This window comes from Alligator mississippiensis, chromosome 1 (genome assembly GCF_030867095.1).
Source record: "Alligator mississippiensis isolate rAllMis1 chromosome 1, rAllMis1, whole genome shotgun sequence".
In the NCBI taxonomy this organism is placed as follows: domain Eukaryota; kingdom Metazoa; phylum Chordata; order Crocodylia; family Alligatoridae; genus Alligator; species Alligator mississippiensis.
The window spans coordinates 452,394,522-452,415,343 of NC_081824.1; the positions used below are offsets into that span (position 1 = coordinate 452,394,522).

The window sequence follows — 20,822 nt, forward strand, 5'->3', positions numbered from 1 at the left end:
AGGGGGGATGAAAAGAGAGAAGACACCGGGGTGGATGGATTGCTGATGGAGTTTTATGAAAGGTTTTGGGAGGTGGTGGGGGTGGGGGGATGTGGTGGAGGTGTTTCAGGAGATTATGGAGACGGGGCTAGTGGGGGAGGGGTTTTCAGTGGGGGGTGGTGGTGCTATTACATAAAAAGGGAAGCAGGGAGGCTCTCCTGAATTGGAGGCCAATCACACTTTTAAATGTGGATTATAAGCTATTTTCAAGGGTTTTGGCAACATGGATGGGGAGGTGGTGGGGGAGGACCAGACATGTGCAGTGAAGGGTAGGAGGATGGTGGATACACAGTGGGTGTGGAGGGATATGTTGGAGTATGTGGGAGAGAGGGGGTGGAGGGTGGTGGTGGGCAGTGTGGACCTAGAGGAAGCTTATGATAGTTTGGAGCATGGGTTTTTGTTTGAGGTGTTGGGGCGGATGGGGTTCTTAGGGAAGTTCGTGGGGTGGGTGAGAGCACTGTATAGGGGGGCACGGAGCAGAATTTTGGTGAAGGGGTTTTTGGGAGGGGAATTTAGGGTGGAGAGGGGGGTGCGCCAGGGGTGCCCCCTTACACGAATAGCCCCAGAGAGTGGCATAGAGCCATTGGCGCAAAGGGTGAGAAGGGATGGGAGGGTGAGGGGAATTCCGGTGCCGGGGGGAGGGGAATTGAGGGTCACGTTATACATGGATGATGTGATGTTTATGGTTTGGGATGAGGGGTCTTTGAGGAGGGTGGTGGAGGGAATTTGGGAGTATGAGGAGGTGGCGGGGCCACGGGTAAATAAGGGGAAGAGTAGTCTGTTGGCAGTGGGGGAGTGGAGGGGGTTGGAGGAGGGGTGGTGTGTGGAGAGGGAGGGCTTGAAGGTACTGGGATTGTATATGGGAGTGGAAGACGAGGTGTTTATTGGTTCAGAAGGAGCTTTGTTTTACTTCAGGGGAGTGTGTTTATTTAGCATATGCAGAATTGGGGTATTATAGGAGGAAAGGGGAGTGGGAAGGCATTGATTTGGAGGAAGTTGTTTGAGTAGGAAGGAGGGGAAGGGTTGAGAGAAACAATGTTATGATTTGTGTGATGTGTTGATCAATGGGACGGAGTCGAAATGTTTGAGTTGGTTATGTAAAGGGGGGAGAAGCGTTTCTTTGTGGTTCGGGAAAGATTCTTATGTTATGACGTGAATGTTACTGTTTTGAGACTTGAAGCGAAAAAGCTGGTGTTTTTGTTGGTTGTGTTGAAAGGCTTATGGTTCTGATACTTTGTTAATTAGGAACAGATTTTTTTTTTTTTTTATCAGTTTAATCGCTGATACGTCCTTGATGTGAGGACTGACACATTAAATACATTTTTGGTGCCTGGGGTGGGCCTCGGAGCTTGCTCCAGCCCCTCCATGCATTGGCCCGGTATTACAGTGCCTCCGGGCCCGGGGCCTGCTCCCCTTCCAGGGGAGCGCTGCCTTCCTCCTCTCTGGGTTCCAAAAGCAGCAGCAGAGGCGGGACCGCGACCCCAGGGGGGCAGACCGTATGCAAAGGGCTGCTGCTGGGCGGGCAGCACACTGGCAGGGGAGCAAGCGCGCCCTCCTGCTCGGCACCACTACCCCCCCCCCCCCCCCAGCCTTCCACTGGGGGGGGCTGGGACCCCGCCCAGGGCTGCAGGACCCAGGCCTGGGCGGGCGGGGGGTGCGGGCCGGGAGCCCGCCCAGCCCGCATGGCCCCACTGCGGGCCCAGAAGCAGTGCCCAGAGGGTGGGTCGAGGAGGCCGGGGCCTTCCCTGCTACTGGCAGGCAGGCCTTGCAGCCTCTTTCTGCGTCTCACCCTCTGGCTTGGCCTGCAAGGCCGCTTAAGACCAGATGCTGCTGCCTTCAAGTGTCGTTGTTGACGACGACCAAATCCAGAGTGGTGGGGCGTGGGCAAGTCCAAGTCAAGTCAAATGAGAGCAGTAGACGGAGACCGGGGCAAGTGGAAGGAAGCCCGTGTTGAGTTGAGTGCGACGGAGGCCCGCCAAGGGTGAACTGAAGCAAGCCCGAGTCGAGGCGGGCGGGGGCAAGCTTGTCCAAGTCAAGTCCAAAGAAGCTGCAGTAGGCCACGCCCCGGGTGACCTGAAGTGAGGAGTCGAGTCTGCAGCGAGCCTGCAATGCGATGCTGCGGCAAGTCAAGCAACCAAAGTGCTTGCTTGCATCCATAGATGCTTCTCAAGCAAATCCCGGGACGTCATTCTCCCCTTGTACTCAGCCTCAGTGAGGCCACAGCTGGAGTACTGCATCCAGTTTTGGGCTCCACAATTCAAAAAGGATGTGATGTGGAGAAGCTGGAGAGAGTCAGTCCAGAGAAGAGCCACGTGCATGATCAGAGGTCAGGGAAGCAGACCCTACGATGACAGGCTGAGAGCCCTGGGGCTCTTTAGCCTGGATAAACCCCAGGCTCGCTCAGGGGTGATCTGATGGCCACCTCCTAAGTTGATCAGGGGTGAGGTGACCACCAGTATCTGGGGGAAGGCTTGTTCACCAGAGCGCCCCAAGGAATGACGACTAGGTCGAATGGTCATCAACTACTACAAGGCCGTTTCCAGGCTGGACATAAGGAAGAATTTCTTTCCTGTCCGAGCCCCCAAGGTCTGGAACAGCCTGCCCCCGGAGGTGGTTCAAGCGCCTACCTTGAACACCTTCAAGAGCAAACTGGATGCTTACCTTGCTGGGATCCTATGACCCCAGCTGACTTCCTGCCCTTTGGGCAGGGGGCTGGACTCGATCTTCCGAGGGTCCCTTCCAGCCCTAATGTCTACGAGTCGGGAGCGGCACACACCTGCCAGCCCCCGCCCACCCACACAGTGGCTTTCCTGCAGGAGTGCCAGCCAGTCACTCAGTTGCCAGGCCCCAGGACTGACCGCCTCTGCCCCACTGGGGCTGCCCCCGGCCCTGCTCGCCTGGCCCCCTGGCCACCGGCCCACGGCGCCCGCTCCCCCTCTGGGGCTGGGCGGGTTATCGCTTCTTGGCCTCTTGAAGGCTCAGATCAGGTTGGCGGATGGGCCTAGGTCCGGCTGCTGCCTGGTCGGGCCTCGAGAGGCAGGGCGCTGGGGAGGATGGAGGAGATGGCAGAGGCGACGACTAGTATGCAGATTGGTATGCAGATGATGGCAGAGGCGGGAGCTGAGGAGAATGGAGGTCGGGAGCAGCAACATCAGAGGGAGAGCCGGGAGATTGGAGAAAGAAAGAATCGACGGAAGAGGTGAGCGGATGGCGGAGGAGGAAGAGGGGTGGACCCGAGTACAGCGGAGAGGGAAGACCCAGGCGGGAGCGGGGGGGGAAGAAGACCCCCGAAGAGAGAGGAGCATCGGCAGCAGAAAGGAGTCATCTGGAGGCCCCTGGGCAGGAGAAGGAGGCGGCAGGGGCGGCGAGACCAGAGGAACTAGAAGAAGGAAAATGGAGGCCGGGGAACAAACAATGGTGGGTAAAGGTAACCCTGACCTTGGAGGGTTACAAAGGGAAGAAGACTCTGCGGCGTGGAGACTTTATGGCAGAAGTGCTGTTTAAGACTTTGAAAGTGAACCCCAAGGGACTTGGACTGTGTGGTGGCCTTTGATAGCAGGAAGGTTTGGAATTTCTCCTTCTGGAAGGAGAAATGCTATGCTGCCTTTTGGGAGGCGCATAAGGAGGCATTAGAGTGGGGGGAATTGGAGGGGTTGGTTTTTGATATGGGACAGAAGGCATGGGAGAGGACACTATACTAAGATGTTTAGTGATATGTTGGATAAAGAGGACATGGAATCCTGGCTGGAGCAGAGGGTGCAGAAGGTGGTATTTGTGGAAAAGGAGTGTGACTGGTGGGGGATTTGGATGGGGGCATGGAGGGCGAAGGTGGTTTTGCATGAGGAGGTGGTGGGGAGGCTGGGGGCTGTTAAGCACTTGGCTTCAGCTGTGCAAGTTGGTTCCTGTAGAGGTTACCTGACCTATTTTGACCAACCCCAAATTGTGTAATGGGTGCGGGCAAGCAGGGCACCTGGCAGCGTTTTGCCGTTTGACTATTTGTTGTTGGTGCAGGGGGATGGGACACATGGCCCAATCTTGTGTGTAAGGCTTGTGGGCAAGAAGGGCATGTGCAGCAAATGTGTCCCTTGATGTATGCCAATAAAGTGTGGATGGCAGGGCATGGAGAGGAGTGGAGAGGGAGGAATGGAGGAGGAGAAACAGCTGGGGGGGATGGGAGGAGATGGTCATGAAAGAAACACTGGTGGGGGAGGAGGGAAAAGAAGAGAGAAAGGCAGTGATGGAGTTGGTGGAGGAGGAGTTAGAGACAGAAGAGAAGTGGGGGGGGGAAAGGGGCAGAGGGCGAGGGGGGGGGGGGGACATGGCTTTACAACCAGTGTGGGGTATGGTGGAGGAACTGGGAGCAGGGCAAGGCCTGCCGGTAGTGGGGAAGGAGAGAGAAGGGGTGGGCAGAGCAAATGGAGGCAACTGAACAAGGGAAGGGGAGTGGGGTTTAAAGAAAAGGAAGAAATGGGGGGGGGGGGAGAAAGGGGGGAAGAAGTTGGGGTTGCAAACTGAGGGAAAGGGTGAGAGGGAAGAAGGAAAGGAAGAAGGGAGGGAGGAGGGATTGGGATTTCTGAGCCCAGGAGCGGTGGAGGGGTTGTTTTAAACAACCGGAATATGGAGGATGGGGGTAGAGTCCTCAATGGAGTCATTGGAGAGTGGGAGTGGGGAAGAGGTGTGAGGGGGGAAGTTTTGGTTTATGATGATTTCAATGGAAGGGGCCTTTTGTGTTGTTTCATTAAATGTGAGGAGTCTGTTATCAAGGAAAAAAGTGGGGAAAGGGTGGGAGGGTATTTGAGGGCATTAAGGGCTGAGATTATTTGTGTACAAAAGTGTGGGATGGGGGATTATAGGGTGTTGCGGAGAAGATGGGATAAGGGAAGATACTGGTGGGCTGGGGCAGGTGGGAATAAGGCTGCGTGGGTGAGAATTTTAGTTAACGAGACATGGGTGAGGGTGATTGGGTGGAGATGCTAATTGAGGGGCATTTGCAACACATGAGGGTGGAGGTGGGGGGGAGGAGGTGGGGGTGTTTAATGTCTATGCATCTGTGGTGAAGGCGGAGTGGAGGGAATTTTTTTGAAGATTGGTGGTATGAGGGGGAGGGAAGAAGGTTCTTGTAGGAGATTTTAACTATATCGTTGAGGAAGGGGATAGGGAAGGGGGTGTGGGGGGGATGTTTGGACAGCACGGGGAGGTGTTTGGGGAACTGGATTTGGGAAGGGGGGCTGATGGATGTTTGCAGGGGGGGAGTGGGTGGGAATGAGGATCAGTCGGGGGGGGGGGGGGGAAGAGGGTTTCGCGGACTGATTTTTGTGTTGGTTTTGGAGGGGGTGAGGGTGGAAGGGAAGGAGGTGGTGGAAGTGGGGGTTTAGTGATAACAAGATGTTGAGGGGGGTAGAACTACGGGTTGGGGGAGGCAGTGGGAGGAGGAAGCAAGGTGTGGAAACTAAATACAAGGGTGCTGGAAGATGAACAGGTGTGTGGGGAGTTTGGGAGGGAATATGAGGGGTGGAAGACGACAAGGGTGCTTTTTAAGTCTCATGGGAGTGGGGGAGGGTCACAGAGGAGTGTCACAACCCAAATGAATCAGTGCCCATGTCACTTGCAAGAGATACCATTCAGACCATCTGATCAACTAAGGGTTAAAACAAAATCCTGGTGGAGAGCTGTATATAATTTATGCCCACGTCACCAACGAGAAACAAAATTTAAGACTGGTCAGGGTGAAAGGGGATAGCCCTGCCATAAATCCCTGCAATTGGTCAAGAAGCAAGCTCAGACCCCTCTCGTGTATGGGACAGGAAACCTGACCCATTACCTTGTAACCTGTTAGCAACCTGAGAGCACAAAGAACTGCTGCTTGCCAGATAATTAAAGATTCAATTTAGCAGTTCATCATTGGATACTTCTGAGAGACACCTCTGTCTATAAATAGTTTAACAACTTCCGCCTAAGTCGGAGACCTCTGTGGGAATCTCTAAGGAGAAACCTAAGATCATCATCAGAGTAAATTGACAGCTTGATCACCTGTCAATATCTTCCCGTCAGCATAATTATTGACGTATCAAAGCCCTGCAGGCACGGTAACGCGTTCCCGGTGCCACGTCCATCATTGTTAGCTGTAACCTGAAACTGTACGCTTGATTGTAATCGTTGTATCGTTGGCTGTAACCTGAAACCATATGCTTGATTATAATCACTATAACTGGAGAAACTGCAACGGAACAAAGGCTCAGCCTGTGTCACATGTCATGGCGACATAAGTAAACCATCTCCTGTAACCAACACGTGTCTGTGCCTGGTTAATTTTCGCCCCATCCATCACTACCTGCCTGTCAGGTGGAAGTTTTATTGCTCCGGCGGTGAGGGGGGTCAGCAAGCAGCTACTGGCGCTGCTCTGATCTCCGACAAGGAGAAGATTAGGAGGTGGTTTATTTGGGTTGGGAAGCGGAAGGGGTGGGAGAAGAGGAGGGAGTTGAGGAGGTTGCAGGGAAGGGTTCAGGGGTAGATTTGGGAGGTGATGGGGAAGGAAGTGAAGCAGGAGTGGGGGAGGTGAAGCGGGGGGTGGAGGAGTGGTTTTGGGAGAGGGAGAGGATGTTTTTAGCATGGGCACTGTGGGTGGGGGAGGGGGGAGGAATGGGGGAAGTATTTTGCAGAGAGGGTGAAGAAGGGTAGCAGGGAAGTGGGGGAGGGGGTGCGGGTAGAGAAGCAAGGGGAGGTGTTGGAGGAGGTGACAAGGTTCTATGCGGGGTTGTATAAGAAGCGGGAGGTGGATGGGATGGTGGGGGAGAGGTTCTTGGGGGAGTTGGAGAAGAGGTTAGGGGAGGGGGGAGGAAGCAGATCTGGAGAGGGATATAAGGGAGGAGGAGGTGAGGGAGGTGCTGGGGAGGTTGAAAAAGGGGAAGACACAGGGTGTGGATGGGTTTACCAGTGGAATTCTATGAGAGGTTTTGGGAGGTGGGTGGGGGTGTTTTGGGAGATCATGGGGTCGGGTGGTGGGGGAGGGGTTTGTGGTGGGGGGTGGTGGTGCTGTTGCACAAAAAGGGCAACAGGGAGTTGCTGCAAAACTGGAGGCCGATCATGTTACTGAACGTAGACTGCAAGTTATTTTCCAAAGTGTTGGCGATGCGGATGGTGTTGGGGGAGGTGGTGGGGGAGGACCAGAAGTGTGCAGTGAAAGATAGGAGAATGGTAGATACACAGTGGGTTTGGAGGGTGGTGGGAAGTGTGGATCTGGAAAAAGCGTATGACAGTTTGGAGCACGGGTTTTTGTTTGCAGTTTTGGGGCGGATGGGTTTTCCGGAGAAACTTGTGGGGGTGGGTGAGAGCATTGTATAAGGGGGCACATAGTAGGATATTGGTGAAGGGGTTTTTGGGAGGGGAGTTTAGGGTGGAGAGAGGGGTGTGCCAGGGGTGCCCCCCTCTCTCCAGGACGGTTTGTGTGTGGGATGGAGCCGTTTGGCTCAGCGGGTGAGAAGGGATGGGAGGGTGAGGGGAATACTGGTTGCCAATGGGAGGGGGAGTTGAGGGTGACACTATATGGATGATGTTACATTTATGGTTTGGGATGAGGGATCTTTGAGGAGGGTGGTAGAGGGAATTAGGGAGTATGGGGGTGTGGCGGGCCCCATGGGTGAATAGGGGGAAGAGCAAGTTGCTGGGTGGTGGGGGATTGGAGGGGTGGCAGGTGGAGAGGGAGGGGTTGAAAGTGTTGGGGGTTTACATGGATGTAGGGGGGAAGGGGGAATGGTCGTGGGAGGAGGTTTGAGGGAGGGTGAAGACAGTGGTAGGGATATGGGGCACCAGGAAGCTATCGTTTAGAGGGGAGGGTGGGGATAGTATAGGCAACAAAAATTGTTATGGTTTTGTTTGTGGTGATAGTGTACCCGCCCACCTGGTTGCAGGTGTGGTTGGTACAGAGGGAAGTTTGTTTGTTTTTCTGGGGAGGGAAGACGGAGAGGGTGGCAAGGCAGGAGGTGTATAAGAGGGAGGATCTGGGAGGGTGGGGATTGCCTGAGTTGGAAGCTTTTGTGTGTGTGCATTTTTGGAAAGGGGTGGTGAGGGTAGCAAGGTGGAGGGGAGGAAAGTGGGGGAAGTGTGCAGGTATTGGGCTGGAAGGTATTTAAGAAGGTTGGGGTTGTATGGGGGGAGGTGGATGGGGTTGTGGGCAGAGAGACCAGCAAAATGGTATATGCAGGGTGGAATTTCTTGAGGGCAAAGGGGCTGGAGGGGTTAGGGTGTGAGGGGTTGAGGGAGGCAAAGTGGGTGTTGAGGGAAATGAGAGGAAGGGATGGAATGACAGATATAGGGGAGTTGTCATGGGTACAGGGTGGGAAGGGTATGGAAGGGAATAGTGGGAAAGAGGTGGGAACGGGGGAACATGAAGGTTTTGCTTGGCGGGTGGTAAGAAGGGTGTTTACTGGTAAGGGTGGAGCAATAGCGATGGAGTTTAAGGTCAGGGGAGTGTCCACGGGAATTGTGCACGAGGGAAGAAATGTTTTTTCATGTTTTATGGGAGTGTTGTTTTGCACAAAGGGCTTGGCAGAGGATGGGGAGGTTTTGTAGAGCAATAGGGTGGGGGGATTGTGTTAATTTTGAGGGGGCGGTGTATGGGGTTAGTGAGTCACAAGGAGAGGGAATGGGAAATTTGGGTGTTGTTACTGTGTACACTGGTGGCGGTATGATGAGGTGTCTGTTAGTGCAAAAGGGGCTTTATTTTACAGCACGTGAGTGCATTTATCTGGTGTATGTAGAATTGGGGCACTATAGAAGTAGAGGGAAGGGGAAGGGATTGAGTGGAGGAGGTTATTTGAGTAGAAGGGGAGGGGGTAAAGGAAGGTAAATGTTATGTTTTGTGTGGGATATTGAAAGCGGGCGAATGTAAAGGAGATTGAATTGAGGGAGGTAAGGTGGGAGGAGAGATTGAAATGGTTGATTTGTTTGTGTAAGGGGGGAGGAATGTGTTTTGGTTGTCCTGGAAAGGAATGTTATGTTACAGGGGTGAATGTAAACGTTTTGTGGTTTGAAGCTGGGGCCCTGCCTGGGGCTGTGAGGCCTGGGCCCGGGTGGGGGGTGCGGGCCGGGAGCCCGCCCAGCCCATGGGGGCCTGCTGCGGCTCTGGGGACGGCACCCGGAGGGCCAGGGCCCTCCCCACTACTGGCAGACCTTGCAGCCTGCCTTCATCGAGCGTCATCAACAATGACGAACAAAGCCGCAGCAGCGAGGTGTGGGCAAGTCCAAGTCAAGTACAATGAAAGCAGTAGACAGAGACCGGGGCAAATGGAGGCGAGTCAAGGAGAGGCAGGGGGCAAGTCCCAGTGGAGTCGAGTGCAACGAAGGCAGTAGACAGAGGCCCACCCAGGCAAACTCAAGCAAGGAAGCAAGCCCGAGTCGAGGCGGGCGGGGGCAAGTAAGTCCAAGTCAAGTCAATGAAGCTGCAGTAGACGGAGCCCCGGGCAGGCAACCTGAAGCGAGGAGTCGAGGAAGGAGGGACACACCTGCCAGCCCCCGCCTGCCTGCCCGCCCACACAGTGGCTTTCCCGTAGGAGAGCCGGTCAGTCGCCAGGCCCCAGGACCAACCGCCGCCACCCTGTAGGGGCCGCCCCCTGCCCTGCTCACTGGGCCCCCCCGGGCCGCCGGCCCTAGGGGGCCCGCTACCCCTCAAGGCCTGGGCGGATTATCACTTCTTGGCCTCTTGAAGGCTCAGATTGGGGATGGCCGGGCGGAAGCCTGGCTGTTTCCCGGTTGGGCTGACTGGAGACCGGGAGCGAGGAGGAGATGGCGGCTGGCGGAGTGGTTTCGGTGGCAGAAGGATCAGTGGTGGCAAGGAGTATGCTGACGGACGGGGTGGAGCGGAGCACAGCGACAACAGAGTGGTGAGCCAATGGAGGAGGGCGTATGGACGGTGGTGGGCAGGAAGAGGAAGCAGGAGGAGCAGGAAGCGGAGGAGGCAGTGAGAGTCGAGGCAGCAGGGAAGAAAGAAGATAAGGAGCGGCGGGAGCAGCGGGACGAGAGCTCAAGAGGGAAAGGTTGGGGAGAGGAAGAATGCGGCAGAGAAGATACAGGACCCATGTGGGGGGAGAAGGACCCACGGTGGTGGGTAAAGCTGAAAGAATTAAAGAGACTTTGCTAAAAGATGGCGTTTATGGGAGAATCGAGACTCGAAAGAGCTGAACTTATGGAGAGAGTGTTATTTGGGGACTGTGGAGTGGACACAAAGGACCTGAGCACAGCAATTGCGCATGAGAACAGAGCGTGAACTATTACTTTTTGAAGAGGGGGGCCTATGACTATTTTCGGGTGAAACACGATAAGCTGATGAGGGCAGGGGCACTAAAGGGGTGTACCTTTTGAGGCGGGAGAGAAGGAACGGGAGGGGGTTTTGGTTATTCGGTTGTTTAATGAGATGGTGGAGCGGGAGGACGTGTCGCGGTGGTTAGAGGGGAGGGTGTAGAGGGTGATGTTGGGGGAAGAGTTGGAATCAGTATTGAGAATGGAAATGGGAGAGGGGGAAGGTAAGGAAGATGGAGGAGGAGAGTGTCCTCGGTAGCCTCCATGGAAGAATTAACAGAGGTTCAAGAAGGGGAGGGTATGAGAGATAAGGGGAAAGTGGGGAAAAGGGAGAGCTTGAAGAAACTTGAGAAGGGGGGGTAATGGAAGTAAGCGGGGAGGGAAAGTGGGGAGATACTTGAGACAGAGGGAAAGTGCAGAAAGTGGTGGGGGAAAGGAGATGAAGCAAGTGAGGGGGGGGGAAGAAGGAGGTAAGAAGTGGGAAGGGGAAGGAGATGTGAAAGGGAAAAGGTTGCTGCATAGGAGGGAGGAAGAAGCAAAGAGTTGTGAAAGAGGTGGGGCGGGGGGGTGGGCAGAAAGGTTTCTTAAGCCCAACGGCCATTTTGGCCCTGGCAAAAGCTGAGGGGATGAGGGCAGAGGGGATGAGTATGGGGGGAGGGGAGGGAAAGAAGATCCGAAAAGGAAGTGGTGGGGGGGGGGGGGAGTGAAGCTGTGGGTTAAAAGAAAATGCTATGGATAATATTGCTGAAAATGAGGAGCTTGTTACGAAGGAAGAAATGGGAAAGGTTGAGAGGATGTTTAGAACAGCACGAGGTGGACGTTCTTGTAGGCAAATAATGTGGAAATTGGGTGGGGTAGGGATTACGGGCACCTGTGGAGAAGGTGGGGTTGGGGGCAATCATGGTGGGTGGGGGTGGAGGATAAGGCAGTGGGGGTGGGAGTGTTGATGAGGGGAGGGAGGGGGGGGATTTTCAGGTGAAGGGTGTTACAATGATGGTGGATGGGAGGAAGTTACATTCCATAAAGTATATGCACCTGCAGGGAAGGTGGAAAGGATGGGTTTTTGAAGAAGTTGGCGGTTTGTTGTGGGGGAGGAGGGCATAAGATAGTAGTGCGGGATTTAAATTGTATTATACAGAGGGGGGATCGAGTGGGGGAGAGTGGGGAAGGGGATATGGATAGTATGGGGAGATACTTAAGGGATTGGGTAAAGGAAGAGGGGTTTAAAAGATGGGGAGGGAGAGGGGGTGGTGACAAGGGTGGACCCAGGGGGGGAGGAAGCAATTGCAGATAGATTTTATGTTTGTTTCACCAGGGCTGAGGGGTGTGAGGAAAGCGGTTGGGGATGTGGGTTTTTCAGACCATCGAATGTTGAGGGTGCAGGGGGGAAAACGGGGGAGAGGGATATGGAACTTGAATTTGAAATTATTAGAAGATGAAGGGAGGTGTGAAGAGCTGAGGGAGTTATATAGAGGGTGGAGGGACACTTTGGGGTTTGTTTGCAACACGATGGGGATGGTGGGTGATGGTTAAAGGGAGGGTTAAGGAATGGTTCATCGAAGAGGGGAGAAGAAGAGCGGGGAAGGGAATTGAAAGACAAAGGGTTGTGCAGGAATTGTTGTCGAGGGCAGGGGAAGGGAGGGAGGTTTCGGGTGAAGTTAGGGGAGGCAAGATGGAGAGTAGAGGAATGGTTTGGGGAGAGGGAAAGGGTTTTTCTGGCTAGGGCACCGTGGGTGGAGGAAGGGGAAAAGTGGAACAAATACTTGGCATCGAGGGTGAGGAAAGGGAGGACAGAACTGGGAAAAATGAAAACGGGGAAGGGAAACGGTTGGAAGGAACAAAAGATATATTGGAAGAGGTGACAAATTTTTTTACGAGGACTTGTATAAAGGGGGGAGCAGGGAGGGGACGGGTCGCAGAGGAGGACAGGGAGGGTTTGGAGGGGGACATAATGGTGGGAGAGGTGGAAGGGTGTTTGAAAGAGATGGCGGGAGGGAAGGTGCTGGGGTTGGATGGGTTGGGGAAGGAATTTACTGTAAATTTTGGGACCTAATGGGAGAAGATATGGTTATGTTGTTTAGGGAAATCACGGAATTGGGTATGGTGGGTGAGGGGTTTTTGGATGGGATGGTAATTCTGTTACATAAAAAGGGGAGAGGGGGATCTGAAACTGGAGGCCAATTACATTATTAAATGGAGGTTAGAAGTTCATGAAGGTGCTGGCAGGGCGGCTGAAGAGGGTGTTGGGACAGGTGGTGAGGGAAGGACGGACGTGTGCGGTGGAGGGAAGGAAGATTTATCAGACACATTGGGTTTTGAGGGATATTATAGAGTATGCACGGGTGAGGAAATGGGAAATGGGGATAGGAAGCTTGGACTTGGAGAAGGCTTATGATTGGGTGGAGCACGGGTTTTTGTTTGAGGTATTAGAGGGGATGGGGTTTCCAAGGAGGTTTGTGGGGTGGGTGAAAGGGGTATATGAAGGGGCACAGAGTAGGATGTTAATAAAAGGATGTTTGGGAAGGGGTTTTAGGGTGGGGGTGGGGGTTTGTCAGGGATGTCCACTGTCACCGAGGTTGTTTGTGTGTGGCATGGAGGTTTTAGCACAAAAGATAAGGGGGGGATAGGTGTATTAGAGGGGTGCAAGTTCCTGGGGGGGAGGTTAAGGGTTTGCTTGACATTACGGTGGTGGTAAGAGACAAGTATTTGTTAGGGAGGGTGTTAACACAAATGAGGGAGTATGGGGAAATTTTCTGAGGCAAGGTTGAATAAGGGGAAGAGTATTGTGTGGGTACAAGGGGTGTGGGAGGATATAGAGGGATTTGGGTTGAAGGTAATTGGGGACAACTTGAAGGTTTTGGGGGTTACTTTTGACAAGGATGGGAAGGGGAAGCGGGCATGGGAAGAATTAAAAGGGGAGGGTAAAAAAAGTAGTAGGGTGGTGGGGCACAAGGGGACTGTCCTTGGGTGGTAAGGTGGAAGTGATTAAGAGATTTTTATTGCTAGTGGTGTTATTCATGGGAGGTTATCCCTCCCCCCCCCCCCCCCCCCCCCCCCCCCGGTCGTGAATACAAGCAAGGAAGGTGCAGAGGGAAGTTTGTGTTTTCTTTTGGGGTGGGAAAGTGGAGAGGGGTAGCAAGGAAAGAAATATATAAGGATGGGTGGATGGGGGGGTTTGTGTATGGGCACGTGATGGCGGGGATGGTGAAGGAAGCATTGAGGGGGGAAGAGTATGCAGGGAAGTTTGGGAGGTATTGAGGGGGGGAGGTTCTGGAGGGCTTCAGGGTTCTTTGGGGAAAGATGAAGGGGGGATATGGGCGGAAAAGCCATCTTTGCATTATGGGACAGCAGGAGTTTCATTAGGGTTAGGGAACTGGGTGGGTTGGGGAGAGAGGGGTTGCAAAATGCAAGGGGGATGTTTCAAGTGATTAGGGGGAAGGATGGGCTGACAGATGTGGGGGAACTCTCCTGGGCACAGGTATGGCGGGGTGTGGAAGGGGGTGGTAGATGAGAGGTGGGAACCGGGGCATAGGGGAATTAGGGTGGAGGTTGTTAGGAGGATATTAATGGTAAGGGAAATACAATGTAGATCGGGATCGGTTAGGTCACCGGTATGTCTGAGGGAGTTATGTCAAGGGGAGGAGTCGGGACACCATATATTTTGGGAATGTGATTATGCACAAAAGGTGTGGGGGAGGGTGGGGAAATTTTTGAGGGAGCTAGGGTGGGTGAAGGGGATTTCGTATGAAGGGGCGTTACATGGATTAGTGGAGGAGGGGGAAAGAAGCCCTCAATATGTACCGCCCAGTCGTGGGATGAATCCCACCAGGTTTCCGTTTGCCCTACTAAGTTGTAGGTGTTTTGTGCAAGCAGGAGCGCTAGTTCATCCTGCTTGTTTCCCATGGTCCTAGCATTAGTATGTAGCCCTGCGACAGGTGCCTTTGCTGCCCCCCAGCTCCGAGTCCCAAGGGGCCCCCTTATTTCTTACCTTCTCGTTGCTTACCTGTGCCGTAGTGCTGGCTGCCCCACGGCTTGCAGGTTCCCAATGTTCTTTCTTCAGGCTGGGCTGTCCTTGTGGACCACCAAACCATGTGGCACCCACAGCTTCCCCCGCCCTCATCTTCCCCTCCCCCTGGCAAGCCTAGTTTAAAGCCTGCCAGAGGAGATCCGCCAACCTAGAAGAAAACACATGCTTACCTTTGGGGGACAGGTGAAGCCTGTCAGCACACATCTGGGCCTTTAGTGCCAAGACATTGTCCAGAAGGCACCGCTTCAGATCCCACTGATCCCAGCACTGCTCCCGAGGGGCCAGGACTGGGGTGAGCCCGGCCACCTGGTGCTCAGCCCTGCAGCCAGAGCTCTTGCTCCCCTTACTTCTCACCATCTCTTCTCCTCCTCTTGGCAGGGACATGCACGGTGGGGAGGAGCTGCTTTTGTGGGGAGCAGAAATGCACCAGGGTGGAGCAGTGGGTGAAAGAGCACTGGAAGAAGACCCTGGCACCATGGGGGTGCGGTGATATGAAGAGACTGAAAGAAGGCAAGTGCTAGATGGGGAGAAGAACAGAGAAAAAGACACCCCCCCCCACACACACACACACGTGAAGTTCCCAGTTGTGACCTCTGGACACTGACACACGAGGGTGCTGATCGTGGTGATACGGTAACTGGCATCAGCTGCAGCCTCTCAGCTGACCCTGGGCTCCCTGACCAGCTCCTCGCTCCCAGCAGAGCTTTGTCAAGGCACCTAGATACAAATGACAGCATGGGCCCCAGAAACCAAGGTCTTGCCATTCACCCGCCATCTACAAACAGGTGTCTGTGTGCGTTCACATACACCTGCACGCCTGCACACCCAGGGATCGGTGTGTATGACCCCCTTCCCCCCCAACCCTATATTCCATGGTTCTTTGGGGCATAGTTGCAGCGTGGGTATGTAGACCTCTTGCTTGGAGCATATAAGTCTTTGGGCTGTCATTTTTTTTTTTTTTAATGCAGCTTGAAACCCTTGGCAATGAATCAGATTTTAGAAGCTATTTGAATGGCATGCTATTTTTATTATCAATGCTTTAGTTTGTTTTTTTTTTTAATAAGGCCATCACTGTGGTACTTGGATGCACAGCAAGTTAAAACAGCCCACAATAAAGAGACCTACTTCAGGGTAGCAGAGAAAACGAGGAGCTCAGTAATAATCACCAAGTAACCATTTGATGGAAAAGGCTGCTCTGCATCCTCCACTGCAGGTCAACAAGCGTCTTTGCTCCGATACTGCATGCAAACTAATATTGGACAGTTGGTCCCTTTGGACATGCTCCTTTCCGGTTTCGGTGCCCCCACATAGGAACTTTTCAGCGAAGCATCCGTTAGTCACCCACTATAGGACCCCTCTTTTCCACACACTAAAAACCAACCCAAACTGCCCCCCAAGTGATTTAATCCAAACCCCAGCGCCAGAACATCAGTGGCAATTCAGCAGCAAGGCCATTAGGAAGTGGCTACAGGTAGCAGCCAGCCTCAGCCCAAACTGCATTATTTCAGCACACGGCTCCTAAGTGGTTGCTGGCCCCTGAAGCAGGAAGATCCAGGTTAGATCAGTGTCTCTTAACCAGGTGCTGCAGGATCCTGTTAAAAGTGCCATGCCACCTGGCCAGGGTGGGAGAAGGAAAAAGCTCTCCTCCCTCAGTGTGGTGCCCTGTGCCTGCCCCGGCTACTTAGTGGCCCCTGCAGCTCCTCCTCCTCTGGGCACCGCTGCCACGACTGCTCTCTCACTGCATCATCGGTTGCCTCCTTCAACATCAGCACCAGCTTGACTACACACTTGTTCTCTTCTTGCCTTCCCACCAGGACTTTCATATTTTGCACTGTGTCTTTCATGTTTGGAATAATGTTCCCCCCACCACTCTCCCAAGCCATTTCTCTGTCCGTAAATCCCTCTTCTAATACAATGCCCACAAAACATTGCCAATTGAGAACAGACATATGAGTACAATCAATTTTTTTGCCTCCATTTATGTCAAATGACTTGTGTCAAATCTTAGCAGAAATTCTGGTATCCAGTGCAAGAGGTATTTAAGGAAAAGAGCGGGGCCATCAGAAGAATAAACACGAAGCAGGTGGAAGCAATTGGAGATGATTTCCTCCCTCTCAGAAATTGCCCCTTATAACAAGACTTTCTTCAAGAAGTCCATTCAGATCTTTTGAACTCTTCTTTACCCTCCTTTCTGTATTATAGCTGTATAACTCATCTGAATGCCTTATAAAGCTGTGGGAAATAGGATGAGAGTTTCCTAATTTCAGACATCAAGACAAATAGCAATAAATAGCAGCAATAAATAGATAGCAGTGTTTTACAGAGCTGTGTGTTAACAGCAAGTTTCTGCTTAACATGTAGCATCAGCTTTTCTCAGTGTGTTTCATCCATAGATGGCTATGAGCATCTGGCACATTGTGGTCAGCTCTTAGATCAGGGGTGGGGAAAATATGGCCCATGGGCCATATCCAGCCAGCCAAATTCAGGGCTTGGTCCTGCTCCCTCCATCACAACACTGCAGGAGGTGCAGGGATGGACTCTTGGTAGTGCCTGGGCCCCAGCAATCCTTTTTGGAAAATGTGTATTTCAGGTGGTGAAGAGAGAGCTGGAGAAGATGCTCATTATTGAAGATGATGTGGGCTTGGAGCATCAGTTCAAGAGGAAGCTCCTGACACTGAGGGATGATGAGCGACAAGCGCAGCTAGACCAGGAGCTCATGGGAGGGATGTTTGCTTGGAGAGCTTTCACTGCTGCCGACCAGAAGGGAGTTCTCCCCCGCTTCCCCTGTCCAGTCCTGTGCATAGTGCAAATGCAGCAGAGCTCAAATCAGAATTATAATCAGAGACGCCTGCTTGTGGCTTGCTGGGAGCGCACACTGGAGACATAAGTTTGCAGTCAGCAAACGGGTTCATCTTCAAAGGGGCTTGTGTAGATACAACTTTGATCAAACAAAGCACATTGCAAGGACTGCCCTCTTGAACGAAGAGCTGCATCCTGTGCTACAGGAGGGCGCTCAGGAAGGAGCGGAGCTCCCACTGAAGTATTCCCACTTTGGCCTAAGCTAATGTCCATTTAGGACAGGAATACATTTGTTCACTGGAAGGCTGGGAGAAGAAGAGAGGGTTTGAATCCCTTTGTTTAGTCAGATTAGAAAAAGCCAATTCCCGAAGAGCATCAAGGGGGATGCTGCAAGCTAGCCAGCAAATGCACTTTGACAGAGACCTGCTCCAGCCTGAGCTCATTGCCAGCGATGTTCAGCACCAGCGTGCAATCTCCTGGCGAGAGGCTCTGCACTAGGTCATGTAAAGAAGAAGCTGAAGACTGTACAGAATTGCTCCTCCCTCAAGACATTTTTTTATCAAAGTCCCTCCATCACCCTGGGGACACAGCCATTCCTGGGTGCAATCCTTGCTGCATACCATAGGCAAGAAGAGATTTGTTTCTGGATAAACCATCTGTGTCCCATGCCGCAACCCTTTCACACTTGACCCACGGACCAGGAGCCAGAAGCTCCTGGGAACCCCCAGACAGTCCCCACTATATCACTGGGCACATCTCAGTGAAGGGGGGTTGTCTTCTCTGTGTTTCCCTGGATTCATCCGAGGCCAGTCGTGGTAGGAAATCCCATGAGCTGCCCTTGCACTGGGAGATGCACTGCAGTGAAATGACAGTGCAGGAAGGCCTGAGGTGCTTGGCATTGTGCACTTGCACCGTGGAGCCAACCTTTATTTTCATGGCCCTCGGTTTCTCCCTTTCAGCAACATCAGGCAGAAAACAATGCAGGGAGAATGGCCTGAAAAGGCAATTCCAGATGTAATGAGCCTTGTGGGAGCAGATTATTCTTACTGAACATGGGGATATGTAATCTCGTTGCAAGGGGCTTGGAAGTTGATTTGAGCTGAACCTTTCCGCAAGGTGCTACCTGTAGATGATTCCTGCCAGCGCCCGGTGCAAGTAAAGCGTGCTTTCAGCTTGTGACACCTACCGGCTTTGTGTGCACTGTGTCTGGCTGGAGGATCTTGAATTGGATGCCATGTGGCCATTTTTATAGTACATCTCCATGCTGACCCAGTTGGTGGAGAAGGGGACTGGATATTATGGTTCTAGGATATCATGGCCCTTGGATACAAAAGCTGGGTAAATTAATTGATGTTTTTTGTGAAATGGGTATAAAAATGCCTACCTCAGAGAAGCCGTGTGAGATTGTTGAATTGATTTTGAATCTGGTCTTCAGTTGAAAGGAAATGAAGCAGTAGGGGGTTAAGGTTATGTAGGTGATACCTAGTTTTGAGCCTCAACCTTGCCCACGGGGCCTGGACAAGATCTCTGGGCAACCAGAGCATTGAAAAAACTACCCAGGCATAAAAGTCCTTGTGGGTGTCTTTTGATTTCATTGTGCTACAGTGTTCAGTGTTTTTATTGCAAAGTGTGTGTGTGTTTGTGTGTGTGTGTGTACAGGAGTAGTCATGACTGTGAACCAACTTTCAGCCAGAGTTGGAAACATTCCTCATTTGTGTGTGCAGGATGTGCATTTTGTGATCTCGAGGCAGTCAGGCTGTCTAAGTGTCTTGGGACGTGATGTAGGTCTGAAGGGGCCAGGGGGACTCTCTTTAAGGATGGTCCACATTTTGTAGACATTTTCTTTCATGTACCATAATGCTCCCACTGAGACGTCTCACCCAAACAATATTCAGTGCCACATCTGTGGTCTTTCTTCTCAACAAGTAGAGCTCTGTCCCTGTGACCACACATTTTTGTCTTCTCAGAGCACGTCTAGGACAGGCCGTTGTTCTCCTTTTGACACCTACTGCCCATCGTTGGGTATTTGGTTCATGTGACATTGGCTGGGTGCATCACTTGGCCTTATCTACACCAGGAACAGTTCCTCTGATGGGAGCAAGTCAGGCTACTCCTGGGTTGTCTGGACTGCCTGGAAGCAAGGTTAGCACATGTGTCACTAAAAAACACCAGCAGACAGTTGATGGCAGCATTTACACTACTGTTAACATCAGGAAGCTTCGCTAGGGAGTAGTGGGAGGCAATTTTAACCCCATCTGTCCAGCTCTAGCCTTTTCTGTCTGCTTTCTCCAAGGGGATTTTTTGAAAGCCTTCAGGGCTGGCCTTTCTTGGTTTCCCCTGAAGTCATTGGTCTCAGTGTCGGTCCTGGGAGACTTGGTTTACTTCAGTGGAAACACTTCTTTTAGAAATCCCATACACAGGTCATTTGGGGATGTATGTAAAGGATTCAGAAGCCAACTTGCATGCCCAGAGGCTTTGACAACTTGCACTGCCCCAGAGGTCTCCATTGCCATAAACACTTCTCCAAACGGAGCCAATAAACAGCTTTGCTTCCAGCCGTGCCGGTCTCATGGCACGTTGCCCAGACTGTGGAAAGAGAGGCCGTGTCCCCCTGCAGAAAGGGGTGGTGATTAGCGGATGGGGAAGTGTCTAGTTTCTGAAATGCCTCAGTGCAAGGTTGTCCTTATCTGACCACGGAAAGATCATTGTTTCCAAGAGCGACCATCTCTTGGCACATCTTCCTTGAGGGATGAGCTAGGACTCCCCACCTTGGTGTGTGACTCTAACCACTGCCGATCTGGCCTCAGACTTGAGGTTTGTCCTAGATGCTTGGAGAGCTGTTCCCATGGTCTCCTTCTTACCATCTTTAATGCAAAAGCAAGTGGAGTGGGGCCTGGCCTCCTCTTTATGGGTTTGGAGTTGAGCCAAAATGTTCCCGGCTGGCAGAAGAACAGAGACGCCTAAAAAAGCATAAGGCAAACTGCAGTCCGTCCTCACGTGGGCTTGTGCTGGCGACACTGCCGTGGGGCAGGAAGCTGGCTCCACGGCACGCTTCCCTTACAGGAATAATCACAGCAATTCCTTGAATGACGACTGTCTGCCATTCCTTGTGTAGAAGACTGTATTTGTAAAGATGAATATATAGGGGCTATGGGTGGACAAGCGTAACACCTTTCCACATTGTTGTTACCATGCTGCTGTGTAACACTAAGTCTTGTAGGTTTGTGGGATTTGTGCCCCTGTCTCTGCAAGAAGCTGCAGCTGTCGCGTGTGTGCGCGTGCAAGAGGGAGTGGGGCGTCCTTTCTTTTTTCCCTTTCAAAGGATCAGAGTGAAGACGAACATGACTTGCCAAAGCGGCCACCTCTGTGTCAATACCAACACTTCTCAGCTTTGTCTGTAGTGTGCCCTCCCCCCAGTTCAGGTTTTCTTTCCTGTAAAAGTAGACATTGCTGAATCCCACGTACCCAGGGGAGGAGGAAGGTGTTTGAAAACCCTGAAACACGTGTACAGGCTCTGGAGCCAATGCCTTAGCTTGAGAACCGACGCCTTTGCTTACTAGAACTGAAAGGTATTTAGAGATCCAGTGTGCTTGTCGCCTCTTAGGAAATTTGCTTGCTTTTTTAGACTCAAGTCACCCCTTGGAAAATCTCAGCTTATGCTTTG

At 52.5% G+C, this 20,822-nt stretch overlaps 1 non-coding gene across 1 annotated transcript; it reads left to right on the forward strand.

The window, feature by feature from the left end:
• The first annotated feature begins 1,268 nt into the window (after window positions 1-1,268).
• Window positions 1,269-1,451, forward strand: LOC132247920 (U2 spliceosomal RNA). The gene has a single exon (XR_009459316.1). It is a non-coding gene; the product is annotated as a U2 spliceosomal RNA (small nuclear RNA).
• Window positions 1,452-20,822: the final 19,371 nt, after the last annotated feature.